At 45.8% G+C, this 15020-nt stretch overlaps 1 long non-coding RNA gene across 1 annotated transcript in view; it reads left to right on the top strand.

Moving 5' to 3' along the window:
* Positions 1-14102, top strand: part of LOC137660147 (uncharacterized) — a 44144-nt gene extending 30042 nt beyond the window's left edge. Inside the window, exons 2-4 of the long non-coding RNA XR_011047627.1 lie at positions 4003-4162; positions 4545-4971; positions 13885-14102. This is a non-coding gene — a long non-coding RNA (uncharacterized lncRNA). The remainder of the gene's footprint in view (positions 1-4002; positions 4163-4544; positions 4972-13884) is intronic.
* The last annotated feature ends 918 nt before the right edge of the window (positions 14103-15020 follow it).

The raw sequence follows: 15020 nt of genomic DNA, 5'->3' as shown, positions 1-15020 counted from the left end.
AGGAAGGTAGCAGAACCTTTCCTCAGACGAGAAGAGCTTCCAGCCCAACTGTGGTTACGTCTCTTAGGCCATCTATCATCTTTGGTTCGGCTTGTTCCAAACGGGGGGGGGGGCCACATTCTGAGCCAAAGAGCCTCAGGCCTTTGGTCAGAATCGGAAAGGTGCCTCCACATCAACCTGCTAGAATTGAAGGCCTTTTTTCTGACTCTTCAACAGTTCCAACAAACCCTGGCGAGCCACTCCGTGGTGGTGATGAGCGACAACACCACAGTAGTGGCTTATATCAACAAGCAGGGAGGTACCCTCTCGCAACAGCTATCCCATCTTGCAGTAGAGATTCTGAGATGGTCCGAAACCCGCTCGATCTCACTGTCAGCTCGCTTCATTCCTGGCAAGAGGAATGGCCTCGCCGACAGCCTCAGCAGGGCGACGCAGATAGTGAGTACCGAGTGGTCTTTGGATCCTCAGCTAGCCAACAAAGTCCTGACTTTGTGGGGTTCCCCGACTGTAGACCTGTTTGCGACAGCCTTGAATTTCAGGCTGCCCCTTTACTGCTTTCCAGTCCCGGACCCCAAGGCTCTCTGGCAAGATGCATTTCAACACAGGTGGGACAACATAGACGTTTACGCCTTCCCACCTTTTTGTCTGATGAGAAGGGTGCTCAACAAGGCCAACCTATCGGTCAACCTCTCCATGACTCTCATAGCTACGCTATGGCATCATGCGGAATGGTTCCCGGACCTTCTGCAACTCCTAACGGAAAACCCAAGAGAACTCCCTCCACGTCACGAGCTACTCGGACAACCACATTGCAACATCTTCCACAAGGCCGTAGCTTCGCTTCGGCTTCACGCCTGGAGACTATCCAGCGACTCCTCACGGAGAGAGGATTTTCTCAACAGGTTGCGGACAGGATGTCTCGACACCTACGAGAATCCTCTGCTGGCATCTACCAGGCGAAGTGGAAAATCTTTTGTGGTTGGTGCCGTGGAAGGGGTATCTCTCCGCTCGATGCCACTATTCCAACAATAGCGGAGTTCCTTGTCTATCTTCGGGAGGAAATGCGCCTTTCGGTCTCGGCGGTGAAAGGCTATCGCTCAGCCTTAAGCTTAGCCTTCAGGCTGAAAGGAGTGGATATTTCCTCTTCGTTGGAACTTTCTCTACTCATACGCAACTACTGTACAAGCTTACTGGCCCCCAGTCGGAAGTCAGACCCCCTCCTTGGAACGTGGTTCAAGTACTCAGGGCTCTGAAAAGAGCTCCCTTTGAACCATTACGCCAGGCATCTGATCGCCACCTAACGTGGAAGACGGTGTTCCTACTCGCGTTGGCCTCGGCCAAACGAGTAAGTGAACTTCATGGTCTCCTACGACGTTGCCAATTCAAGGGGATGGGGGGAGGTAACGTTCAAGTTCGTCCCCGAGTTCATTGCTAAGACTCAAAACCCTGGGGTGTCGGATCCAAGATTCGACTCCTTCAAGGTAACGAGTCTACGTTCTGTAACAAGTGACCTAGACCATCTGTTACTGTGCCCAGTCAGGAGTCTGAGGCGCAACCTCAAAAGAACAGCTGCAGCCCGTCCTCATGTGCAAGCTTTGTTTGTGATCACAGGGAGGACAAAGAGGAGGGTCACCAAGAACTCCATCTCTTCATGGATTCGCAAGGTGATAAGCAGCACCTTGAATCCCGACTCTCCTCCGTCACGTCGTCCCAGAGCTCACGACGTCAGGGGTGTTGTTACTTCCCTGGCCTTCAAGAGAAACTTCTCTGACGCAGGTTCTACAAGCTGGGGTCTGGAAACATCAGACGTTCACAGCCCACTACCTGCAGGACGTGACCCACAGGAACCTCGATACGTTTTCTATCGGTCCTGTGGTGGCTGCACAACAGCTGGTCTAACCTCAGGCTCCTTATTGGACAAGTAGCAGAAGGTTGAGGGCATTGTTACCCGGTTTTAGTCTGCGTGAATGAAAGAGTATGTCTGGCCCTTACTTCTTTCTTCATTCTCCCCTCTCTTGGGGATAGCAGCATCCAGGTCTTTGGCAGCTGACCTCAACCTCTGCAGGTAAACCATGCTTCCTTGTGCTCCTAGTATTAGCCTTAATACTGTCGCGTCCCCCATACCCTGATGAGGTGGTATTGGGAACGTCCTAGCCTAGAGTTCCACATAAAGAACTCCAGGTCAACTTACTAGGACGAGTCACGTTATTCTCCTTCACACACATCCTAGTAGGCCGCACGATGGTCAAACATGACAACGTGCGAGGGTTAGGGACTCCCGTTCCTTGAGTTCTACAACTCGGAATTGGAGTCCCCGGGTAAAGCCGAAGCCAGAAGGCTGGGGACTTTCCGCCCTTCCTAAGGGTAAGTCACCCCATATAAATAGCGTGGTTTGTATTAGGTTACGGAACAAATGACAAATTTCGTAGATAATTTGTATTTTTCCTACCATACAAACCTTAGCTATTTACGCAAATGTTGCCCGTCAGCCCTGACCCCCAAGTCAAGTCCTACCTTTAAGTGAATTGAGCTATTCACAGTGTGTGAGGGGGGCTACCCCTTCCCTACCCCCCGCTAACTAGCGAGGGGGTAGTTAACCCTCGTTAAAATTTAATGGCTCGTCACTTCAGCTCCGCCAAAATAATACCCTATGTAAATAGCTAAGGGTTGTGTGGTAGGAAAAATACAAATTATCTACGAAATTTGTCATTCTTTTAGAGAAGGACTGGAGATCCAATAAACAAAAAGTACAAATTATTCCTAGATTTTATTTGTTTTATTATCATATCTCATAAGTTGTTCTGTATTTGTTGTTTATTGGATCTCCATTCCTTCTCTAAAAGAATTCTTTTTATTACTTGCTGACAAGTGCTTTACGTACTTTAAGGTTCACGCTGCTCGATATGTTTTCTATCGGCCCTGTGGTGGCTCCACAACAGTTGATATGATACCTCAAGCTCCTTATTGGACAAGTAGCCGAAGGTTGATGGCATTTTTACCTGGTTTTAGTCTGCGTAAATGAAAAGATTTGACTGGCTCTTTTTTTCTTTTCTTCATCCTCCCCTCTAGGGGAAAGCAGCATCTTGGGTTCTCTGCACAAGCTGACCTCAAACCACTGCAGGTAAACCATGCTCCCTTTTGTACATAGTAATAAGTTAATACTGTTGCGTCCCAATACCCTAGCGACGTGGTATTGGGAAAGTCTTTCTTACAACAGTTTTTCGTACAAAAAGACTTGGAATAACTTTACCTGGACAGTCACACTTCTAAATATCTCAACTCACAGCTTGCGTAGGCCGCGGACCTTGCGTAACAAGGTTATTGCGAGGTGTATTGACTCCTTATTTTGAGTAACATACTCAGATAAGGAGCCCCCGAGTAAAGCCAAAAGCTAGATTAGCAGGGACATCCACCTTTTCTAGTGTGTGAGTCACTCCTAAATAAATAGCATAGGTTTGTATTCCAGTTATGAAACAAATGACAAATTCGAAGGTAATTTGTATTTTTCCTGAAAATACAAACCTTAGCTATTTATACAAAATTATCCCCCTTGAAGTCTTACCTCCAAGCAAAGTGAGCTAAATCACAGGTGTGTGAGTGTGTGCGGTAGCAAGCTACCTACCCCCCTACCCCCAGTAACTAGCAGTATGGGTAGTTCGACCCTCGCTAAATTTTAATGGCTCATCATTTCAGCTTCGCCGAAAGTAATACATCTAAATAAATAGCTAAGATTTGTATCGTTAGGAAGAATATAAATTATCTATGAATTTGCCATATTGCTTCCAAATTTGTCATTTTATAGTTAATTTATTTCCTTATCTCATTTCCTCCCTCTGCTATTTTTCCCTATAGGAGCCTTTGGGCCTATAGCATCCTGCTTTTCCAACTAGGGTTTTAGATTGGATTGTATTAATGCTAATGATCTCCCCAATAAACAATCTATATTAAAAAATTATTCAATAACATGATAAGGGAATACTGAAAAAAACTCTTTATTCCCAGTTATCGAGAGCTTCGCTGTTCAAGGAGGAGATTTGACACCGATTTACAGACCCAAGCACCAATGGACCCCAATTCTTCTCCGTGCTAGACGCCACAGGGCACCTGAACACGTGGTCTTCGGACTTGTCGTGAAGGGAACGGACATCGTGATATCCCTTAGGTAGGTCACGTCAGATAGTGAAAAACCTGTAGAGGTGAGTATCGTGTTGCACACCTGTCGTTATCCAAAGCAGTCACTGAGAAAAATGGTCCCTGGAAGTTTTATTGTTTATCGTCCTCTTAGATCTGTTGTTTTCAGGGTAGGCAGATCAAGTAAAGGAAGTTTTTATCTCGCGTCATTCTGATCTACTGGAGTTTATAAGGCCATTCGGTACTGAGTAGCTTTTGGAATGATGTACAGTAGTTAAAACTTTGCTTAAATTATACATTCTCCTATTGAAGGACTCAGGTTTATATAGTTAGGATGAATACAAATTACTGTTCTTTGAAATTTTGTTATAGACTAATGATTTGCCTAATTCATTGAGAAACTATTCCTTCAGAAACATCGACCCCACATAAAAGTGGGAAAAGATGCTGCCAAAGAAGAAGAAGAAAAGTGTGGGACTGAGGTAGATGGAGAACACTGGCCAGGAACATCGACCCCACATAAAAGTGGGAAAAGATGCAGACAAAGAAGAAGAAGAAAAGTGTGGGACTGAGGTAGATGGAGAACACTGGCCAGAAACATCGACCCCACATAAAAGTGGAAAAAGATGCAGACAAAGAAGAAGAAGAAAAGTGTGGGACTGAGGTAGATGGAGAACACTGGCCAGAAACATCGACCCCACATAAAAGTGGGAAAAGATGCAGACAAGGAAGAAGAAGAAGATTGAGAAACCATACCATCAAGGGCAGGTTAAGTAGTTGAGCCATGGAGATGGAAGCAGCCCTTCGTCAAGCTGTGCTCTGTGTTGTAATTTATGTAAGGTTAGGTAGTGTCCATCCTTTTTATTTTTGTATACATAAATGTTACCCCTGAGGTCATCATTGTTAAATATGTGGGATTTTTATCCATTTTTGCAAATGTGTCCAATATTTGCAAACCAACTTGCATTTGTTTTCTCACCAAATACAAACTAACGCTATTTATAGGGGATATTACGCTCAGCGAAGCTGAAAGGCGAGCCATTAGACTTTAAGCGAGGGTTAACCACCCCCCGGCTATTTAGCAGGGATGGTTGAGGGGTTAGTACCTACCCCACTCACTCACACACCTAGGCTGTGAACCCACTTTGCTTTTGGCTCGGGTGGAGAACGGACGTTGTTGCTCCTCCCCTTACCATTATTGACTTGCCATTACTGACTGATTGCTTTTTTCTCTTTCTTTTCAGTGTGTATATGTATATGTGCTCTCTCCTTGGCCGTCCTCATGCAGACTTAGTCCAGATCCTCATGCAGACTTAGTCCAGGATCTGAGGGCCACTCCTGCGGGACGTTCATGTCGTCTGCATCTGCTGTTTCCTGCCCCCTGTGGGCAGCGTTGTGAACAGAACAATGCTTGCCCTAAATGCCGAGAGTGGTATGCCTCTCAGTGAGAGAAGTATGGGCCCCGGCTGAAAATGTAATCCTAAATAGATTCTTTGCCGTCGGGGTCCTCTTCAAATTCTAAGAAATTTAGGACTTCTTTGACCACCCGACCTCTTCCCAAAGCTCCTGTGTAACTGGAATTCAAACCTATGCTATTTATTTAGGGGGGATTACTTTCTGTGAAGCTGAAATGACAAGCCATTAGAATTCAGTGAGGGTTAACTACCCATATCGCTAATTAGCTGGGCTAGCTTGCTACCGCTCCCGCTCACACACCAGTGATTTAGCTAACTTCACTTTTGGCTCGGATGAAGACCGGTTGTTACCGCTCTTCCTCCTATAGAAATGTTATGAGTTTCCTTCTCAGTGTTTGTGCAGTGCATGTGATAACGGATACGACAGGTTCTCATGACACTTGTGTAAGGCCGGGGACCCTTCCCTTCTGACCTCTCCCCTCTTGTCCATCGGTCTTCCCGTCGGCTGATAACCTACCATTGATTCAGCTGCCGCCGCACGGGAATCATCATCGTTTGCACCCTCCTCGTTCAGCTGTTGTCTTCGCCTATTTTTTGGGCTCAGCCATGTTGTCCTGATGGAAGGTTCCTTTAGGCTGCTTTCTAAGGGATATTTAGCTACAGTGATACTCCCAGAGAATTAACCATAGGTCTCAAGAATTTTAACTCCTGGCGCGAGTATCCTTAATATATCTTTAAGGATATCACATAATATCAGGGGACGTATTTTTTGATACGACACATAGCAATCTTCACCCCGAATAGATTTTACTCTTTGAGGGGGAAGAGTGGCCAACGAAGGGGAGCCGTTATCAAGGTACCCGGTGGACCCTGTCCCTGGACTACTACGGCGCATTATTCCTTTGAAAGTAGCATTTAAGCATGGTGCTCTCCCTCGTTTTTCTCAGTGTTGTTACTGTTTTCAAGAAATATTATCATGCAATCTCTAGCATCTTCATCCTCTGGAGAGTTGAGTATTTAATCTTTCCTGTGTATAATTTTGTTACTAATTTTTAATATGTATATAAAATTTTGATGTTTTTCCCGGGGGTTTTGCACGCATTAGCTATTCTATTGCCCGCCACACGACATTTTCACCATACAATACCAACTCCGGAACGGATTAATGTCGTATGGCGGGGGTCTACTGTATATGAGTGTATATATGTATAAATGGAAATATAGGTTTATGTTGTTAGATACTTGTAACTTTTTTCCCATAGAGCTGAGAGGAAGCTTTACTTAGGCTATGTCCTCTTGCGGGAGGACTAGATTATTACGCCTACGCTTTTTTCCCATAGAGCTGGGAGAAAGTTTGCCTTAGGTGATGTCCTCCTTCGGGAGGACTTTTCTCTCGTTCGCGGGAGAGAGTTTCTTACGCCTATGCTTTTTTCCCCATAGAGCTGTAAGAAAGCTTGTCTTGGGCGATGTCCTTCGGGAGGACTTCACTCTCGTTCGTGAGAGAGATATTATTAAGCCTAGGCTTTTCTCTCATAGAGCTGGAATAAAGCTTGTCTTAGGCGATGTCCTTCTTCAGGAGGACTTCTGTCTCGTTCGCGAGAGAGATAATATTAACCCTACGCTTTTTTCCCATAGAGCTGGGAGAAACCTTGTCTTAGGCGGTGTCCTCCATTGGGAGACCTCTCCCTCGTTCGCGAGAGAGATATTTTACGCCTATGCTTTATTCCCATAGAGCTGGGAGAAAGCTTGTCTTAGGCGTTCTCCTTCGGGGGAACTTCCCTCTCGTTCGCGAGAAATAACTTGTAGGAGTTTGCGGATCCACCAGGGCCAGTGGCAGAGCTTTCTCCGTAGTAGGTTCTCCCTTCGGGGGAACGAGTCTCACGTTCTCGAGAGAAGACCGCCTCTGGGCATCGGCGGTCCCCCGTTACGCTTATGGTTCTCCTTCAGGGGCGGAGCGAAAGCCTTATCTTAAGCGACATTCTACTTCGGGAGAACAAACCTCTTATGCGGAGGTGTTATCTTTGAAGCTGCTGGTTCGCCTTGATCCTTTTCGTTACGATCACCCTTTGGGCTGGCGTGATCGTGAACCTTCAGGCTCTCGTCATGTTGATCCTGTGGGTTCTCATGACAGTAGGAGTCCTTCGGGACTCCGCTCGAAACCTTTGGGTTTTAGTTACGCTGAACCTTCGGGCTCTCGTAACGATGGTAACGTTGAGCCTTTGGAAACTGGTACCATCAATCACGCTGACCTTTATAAGTCTCGTTATGGGTTCCTCGTTACGCTGATCCTTCGGGCTCTCGTAACATTAGTTATGCAGAACCCTTGGGCTCTCGTAACTTTAGTCACTCTGACACTTCGGTGTTTTGTGACAGGGAAACTTCGGTTTCTCGTTACGCTGACCCTTCGGGCTCTCGTAACATTAGTTACGCTGAACCCTTGGGCTCTCGTAACTTTAGTCACTCTGACACTTCAGTGTTTTGTGACAGGGAAACTTCGGTTTCTCGTTACGCTGATTCTTCGGGGTCTCGTAACATTAGTTACGTTGAACCCTTGGGCTCCCATAACTTTAGTCACTGACACTTCGGTGTTTTGTGACAGGGAAACTTCGGTTTCTCGTTACGCTGACCCTTCGGGGTCTTCTAACACAGGCTACGTTAGGCCTTTGATCTCTCGTGCCCTTAGTCACACTGATCCTTCGGGATCTTTTGACAGAGAAACTTACATTTCTCATTTGCGCTGATCCTTCGGGGTCTCACAACGCAGTTCACGCTGAACCTTTGGGTTCTCATGATCATAGCCATACTTATATGACAGAGTTTGTGGACTCTCGTTGTGTTCATCGTTTGCGCTCACACAACACAGACTATGGTGAACCTTCGGGTGAACGTAGTAGTGAGTACTCTCGCGCACAAATTGGCGCGCATGGCCGGATTGGTGTGCACCTCCAACCTTTTGCGCGGACAACCAAATTGGCGTGCACGACCAAATGGGCGCATGGACAATGTGGGGCGCACTGCTGATGTGGCGCGCACAGCCGATGTGGCAAGCACGATCGGATTGGCACACACAGCCGATGTGGAACACTCGACCGATTTGGCGCGCACGAACAACTAGGCGCACGCAATCAGTTGAAGTGCGCGAACAGCTCTTAGGACAGAGAGTTTTTCGAACTCTCGTTGCGTGAAGTGTTCACGAGTGCACAAGAGTTTTACTCTCATGACAGAGAGTTTTCGAACTCTCGTCCCGTGAATTGTTCGTGCGTGCCTATCGTCATCGAGAGTTTTACTCTTAAGACAGAGGGATACCTGCTGCCTAGGGGTTTCCGAATCTCTACAGGTAACTATGACACAGTTCCTTTGGGTCCTGGTCACGTAACACAATTCCTGAAAATTCCATCAGGAATCAGCGACAGAGTTCCTGTGGGTTCTCGGCACAACATCCCTTAAGGTCATGAGAAAGAAATTCACAAATAGATTCTGAACCCCTAGGTTCTCATCCGAATCTCTCGTTTCTGCGATCCAGAGTTTTTTCTGAAAACTCTATGGTCGATCCCCTTCCCCCCCCCCCCCCCCGGTACAGGATGGGTCTTCTAAAGGTGCGACTTGTTACATCACACTATGCTCCCAGCTGATTGCTATGTCAGCTAGTCTGGTTTCGCCAACACCGATCCTTTCGTTTTCGAACGAACCACCGTCATTTTCCTTCCACCTTCCCACTTCGAGTGGTTTGGTTAGCAGACGGAAATAAGCTGGGAATGAAAAGTTCTTTACATTCCAGTTCATTTCCCCTGGCAGGCCTTGCCTGAATTAGACGGTGGTTTTCTCACTAGCGAGAAAGCGTTTGATGGCAACTCATTCTGGTAATTATGTCTGGCCTTCTTGAAACAAACCCCCACATACGAGACTTTACCCTTTTCGGGACACTCGTTTCTGAGAAGTTTTTACAGAACCTCAATGGGTGTTGTTAAAACTTCATGAACGCCGTAAGCTGTCCTGGAGCATGCACTCTAGCCAAGACATAACTGTGAGGTTATTGTCTTGAACTCGGTTCTACCGTTTGATGGAGGCAGCCTCCCCCGTCATTGTACCCTGGGTATAACGACTTGCCTTTTTACACGATAGGCTTCCGAGACTTCATTCTATCCTTACAAGGTCATTGTTTCGAACAATTAGTCCCGAAGGAATATTGTTAGCTGACGTTAAAAGAACGATAGCAACAGCGTGGGCAACTTTTCCTTAAGTTTAAGAACATTTCAAACCGGTAACCAGACATCCGTTTCCGTGTAATGAACACTGGCTAGCCCCTCACATAGAGGAGGGGTAAACCAAAGGGGAAATGATCTCTTCTATAACTGTATATTTTGTTTGAGAACATGTTCGCTCTCATTCATGAAAATATTACAGCTAGTCAATGAGCAAAATTCCTTCGGCAATAATGTTGCGATTCGTCGCACATACATTATTCCAGCAACCGGATTCGTTGCAAACGTTTCCTGGAGGCAGAGAATACGCATGCACTAGCGCAAATGGACACGTACATATATGCGTGCAAGCGATCTTTCTGCCAATAAGGGCTTTATACATCTTGCAGTTAGAATTTCATTCTATTAAGTTGTTTATTTATATCCCTTACTTAAACCAGGTTTTTCAGTACATTACTTGGCTACTTTCCTGTAACCAGACATACAGCATTTACGTTCTGCCTCCTTATAGGCATTTTTTCCTTTCCCCCGATCGGATGTCTTAGTCTCCTACAAAGGCTTTGGCTGGAAACTTCTCATAAGGATATATGTTCCCTTGTAGGGAACATTTAATATAAAAGCTAGTTTACCGATCGGAGACGGAGAAGTACGAACGTTTTTTGTCCTAAGAAGAAGAAAACCTCGTTTACGAACGTTTTCAACTTTCTCCAACTGAGTTCCGGACACGACTTTTAAGTCAAACTACGCATGTATGCCTGTCATGCTCACAGTTTGGTGTTACTACTCCGTAGTAGACTTATGCTCTTTACCCATCCAACAATAGATTGAAGATATGTCTCCCCTCTTATGTTTGGTTGGATGCGTTCGGTGATTACCGTACTGTCTCTTGTCCGGAAAGCGATCTCTATGGAGATTCGCTATTATAACATAAGCTGTACTGATTAACTGGTTTACCGTTTGGTTTCGGTCTTATTCGGCCAACCACACTGGATTAGTGGCAGTTGGAGGGAGAACAGGCTGTTCTCCTTCCTTGCAAGAACGTGCAATTAGTTACACGTCTCGACATCATCTCGAGATTTGTTAATTGGTATGCACTCCCCCCCCCCTCACCTCTGGACAATCCGTGGATGATGGGTGGCAGACGAGAGCTTCTGCAAAGAGCCCTGTCTTCTTGTCTTCCCTCTGGATCTGATGCTTTCTTTAATGCATCAAAAGAGAAGTGGGGGGGGGCGGCATATGTCGCACCATTCCAGCCTCGTCTGTTGGCCCGATTCAGAAAGGTACCAGCATTCACCTCTCTTAGAGAACCATCTTGCAGGTCGAAGCCTCAGATGGACAGAGGACAACTAGTTGCCCCCATCTGTGTACCAGGAATGTGCTTGCAAAACCACCCAGATAGTGGGTTCCTAGTGTCTTGGAATCATCTTGTATCCATCAAAGTCTTAACTTTGTGAGGTCCGCGACTGTGGTTATGCTCGCAGCGCCCCTGATCTTCAGGCTCCCACCCGACCATTCCCCAGGCCCTCAAACAAGATGTATTCCAAGATCGGTGGGGCGGCCTAGAGACGTGCCTTATTTTTTTTCCCCATTCGATCTGGTGAAAAAGTCCTCAGCCAAGTCAGGACAAGCAAGATCTTATCAATGACTCCAATAGCTTTGCTATGGTATCCCGCAGAATGGTTCCAGGACCTTCTGCAGCCCCTGACAGAGTTCCAATAGCTTCGCTATGGCAACCCTCGGAATGGTTCCCGGACCTTCTACTGCTCCTGATGGAGTTCTGAGGGATCTTCCTCCACGGCACGATATTCCAAGCAGCCACATGCTAACACTTTCCTAAGCCGTAGCTTTGCTTCGACTTAACTCCTGGGACGATCTTACACCTCCTCTCTCAGAGAGGCCTTTCGCAACGAGTTGCGGAAAAGATGTCAAGGCACCTCAGACACTTTTCAGCGTCGGTCTTCCAGGTGAATTATTCGGTTCTTTGTGACTGATGTCATGGAAGGGGATTCTCTCCCATCGATGCCTTTACTTATACAAGTATGAGATAACTTGTCCCCCGTCGGATCTCAACCTCCTCCTGGGAACGCGGTTTGGGTCCTTCAGTCTCTGAAGGCCCCTCTCTACGAACCTTTATGCCCGGCAGCAAATTGCTTCCTTACACGGAAGACGGCCTTTCTACTCACTTGGGCTTTTGACCAAGAGAGTTAGTGTGTTGTATGATACATCTTCTGATGTTTCCTACTCTAGGAGACGGGGAGAACTAATCCTCAGCGGCGCCCCTGAGTGGATTGCCAAGACTCAAATTCTGAGTGTGCTGTACCCTACGTGCAGCCTATTTCAAATAAAGAGTCTTCGTTTGGTAACCGAAAACCCATCAACTGGGGTTTTACCCAGTGGGGAGTCTTTGGGGTTACCTTAAAAGAACGATACCAGCTCGCCCCCGTGTGCCGGCACTGTTGACGAGCACGGAGAAGGTCAAGAGGAAAACCTCAAGGATTTCCTTCCCCTCTGGGATCGGAAGGCTATTGAGGTTACTCTCAATCTAGACTTTCGTTCATCCTAAGACCCAGAGCTCATAACGTCAGTGGGGTTGCTATGTCCTTGTGGCGCAGATACTTTAAAGTGGGCATGTGGAAGCGTCAATCGACTTTCACGGCCCACTACCTGCAAAGACGTAACCCACAAGAACATGGAGACCTTTTCCATCGGTCCTATGGTGGCCACACAACAAATGGTCTAAACACCTCAGGCTCCTTGATGGACAAGTAGCAGAGGGTTGAGGGCTAAGGCTACCCGGATTAGTCTGGGGTGAATGAGTAATAATGCCTGGCTCCTTTCTTTCCTTCACCTCCTCCCCTCTGGGGAAAACAGCTCCGCAAGCCTCAGCATAGCTGACCTCACCTCGCTGCAGGTAAGACCCATTTCCCTTGTGCCTCCTAAGTATAGAAGAATACTTTTTTACATCCCCAATACCTTTTGGGGGAGGGTATTGGTTAAGACTTTAAGAACAATAGGTTTCGTACTCGAGTTCCTCTGTTAACCCTTTTACCCCCAAAGGACGTACTGGTACGTTTCGCAAAACTCACCCCTTTACCCCCAGGGACGTACCGGTAAGTCCTTGTAAAAGACTGCTATTTAAATTTTTTTTTTGCATATTTTTTATTATTTTTTTTTTGAGAAACTTTAGGCATTTTCCAAGAGAATGAGACCAACCTGACCTCTCTATGATGAAAATTAAGGCTGTTAGAGCAATTTAAAAAAAATATACTGCAAAATGTGCTTGAAAAAAAATAACCCCTGGGGGTTAAGGGTTGGAAATTTCCAAATAGCCTGGGGGTAAAAGGGTTAAAGACAAGCCACACTGTTAGTTCCACTCACACACAAGCTTCTGCAGGCTGCAATCAGTGCATTACCTCATATCGGCACTTGATTTTAGCGAGGGTAGGGTCACTTCTACTATCGATCACAGATCGCAATAGAGAGGCCAGGTGGTGAGGACTTCTCCCTCCTAAGAGTAAGTCACCCTATAAATAGTGGAGGGTTTGTATCTACACCGGAACAAATAACAAATTTGTAAGTAATTTGTATTTTTCCTAGTATACAAATTGGCCCGCCACCCTGTCCCCCGAGAAGTCCTGCCATAAAGCAAAGTGGTTACTCAGCCGAGAGGTGTGAGTGAGCGGAGTAGCCAGTCTACCCCACCCCCCACCTGCTAACTAGCGAATGGGGTAGTTATCCCTCACTAAAATTATCATGGCTTGTCTTTCAGCTACGCCGAAAGTATACCCAATAAATAGCTCCAGGTTTGTATACTAGGAAAAATACAAATTACTTACAAATTTGTGGTATTTGCATGATAAACTGGTTTTCAATCATTTCGCTTCGTAGAAGTTTCTGAACATTCTAGGGCTCTTTCTGTATATAGTATTTTGACAAGGTTAAGTTCTTCCTTTTTTTTATTGTGATTAAAGAAGAGAGAAATGAAAGTACAGTTGTCATAAATCTTTGACAGGAGTTTGCCATCGACCCAAAATGAAGACTAGACAGAAGAACTCTAATTCTAAAGACCCTGTATTGGAGATCATAGTTTCTAAATGCTTAAATGATTCTACCTCATTAATCCCTTCTCCTTCCAGGGATATTTCATCTTCCATTGTATACTCAGTTCGCATTATCTCGTGGGACGTGGCTCTGGAGCAAGCTCAACAGTAGGAATGAAACTTGCGGCGGTCTCAGCTAAACGGTTCAGCATACATCTGACGCAAGGGCTGATGTTTGTCGGCATATCCAAGAAACGACTAGAAGGATGGACCTCAAGAAATCTGATTAGTCATTACTCTTCACTGACCCTTTCTCCTTGGTGAGTTTCCTTAATCATTCATGTTATAATAAAGCCTTATTTACAGGAGGAAAATCCCAAGTTCTTATTTTATTGTGCTTTTGATGAGGGGCAATAGGGGACAAACAACAGTACAGGTGTTATAGGTCTTCCAGAAGAGTTTGCTTTTTGCTAAAGTAATGTAACAAAATGGGGAAATATTCTTCCTAATCAAGTTGTTGAATTGATAAATGTTCAAACTTGCAGCAAATGTTTGTATGTTGAACAAGCTAATATAAGTCTCTTTTTATAGTTTATATATGAAATTTGTTTTAATGTTGTTATTGTTTTTGAAATATTTTATTGTTCCGTAAATTCCCTGTGGCCGCGGGGGCATAAAAACAAGAATAGCGCCAACGTTAATCCTGAGTGTCGTAAGAGGCGACTAAAAGGGACGGGACGAGGGGGCTTGGAACCTCCTCTCCTGTATCTACATCCTGTGAGACATCGACAAAGAGATGGAGCTGGGGGGAGTGTGACTGCTCCCCGCACTCTAGTTTTTGGGTGTTTGAATGTGCGTGGATGTAGTACGATAGAGAGTAAAAGATGTGAAATTGGAAGTATGTTTAGGAATAGAAGGATGGATGTTTTGACTTTGTGTGAGACGAAGATAAAAGGAAAGGGTGAAGTGATGTTTGGTGAAATGTCTGGTAGAGTGTCTGGGATTGAAAGGGGAAGAGCGAGAGAGGGTGTGGCTTTATTGCTGAGTGAATGGATGACAGGTAAAGTAGTGGAATGGAAGGAGATATCATCTAGGTTAATGTGGGTAAGGGTTAGGTTGGGTAGGGAATGTTGGGCGTTTGTCAGTGCGTATGGGCCAGGTAGTGAGAAAAGTGAAGAAGAGCGGAATGAGTTCTGGAATGAATTAACTAGGTGTGTAGAAGGACTGGGTAG

The sequence above is a fragment of the Palaemon carinicauda genome, chromosome 20 (assembly GCF_036898095.1).
Source record: "Palaemon carinicauda isolate YSFRI2023 chromosome 20, ASM3689809v2, whole genome shotgun sequence".
In the NCBI taxonomy this organism is placed as follows: domain Eukaryota; kingdom Metazoa; phylum Arthropoda; class Malacostraca; order Decapoda; family Palaemonidae; genus Palaemon; species Palaemon carinicauda.
Note: the sequence above shows the minus strand (reverse complement) of the source record. Positions and strands in the feature narration are given on the sequence as shown.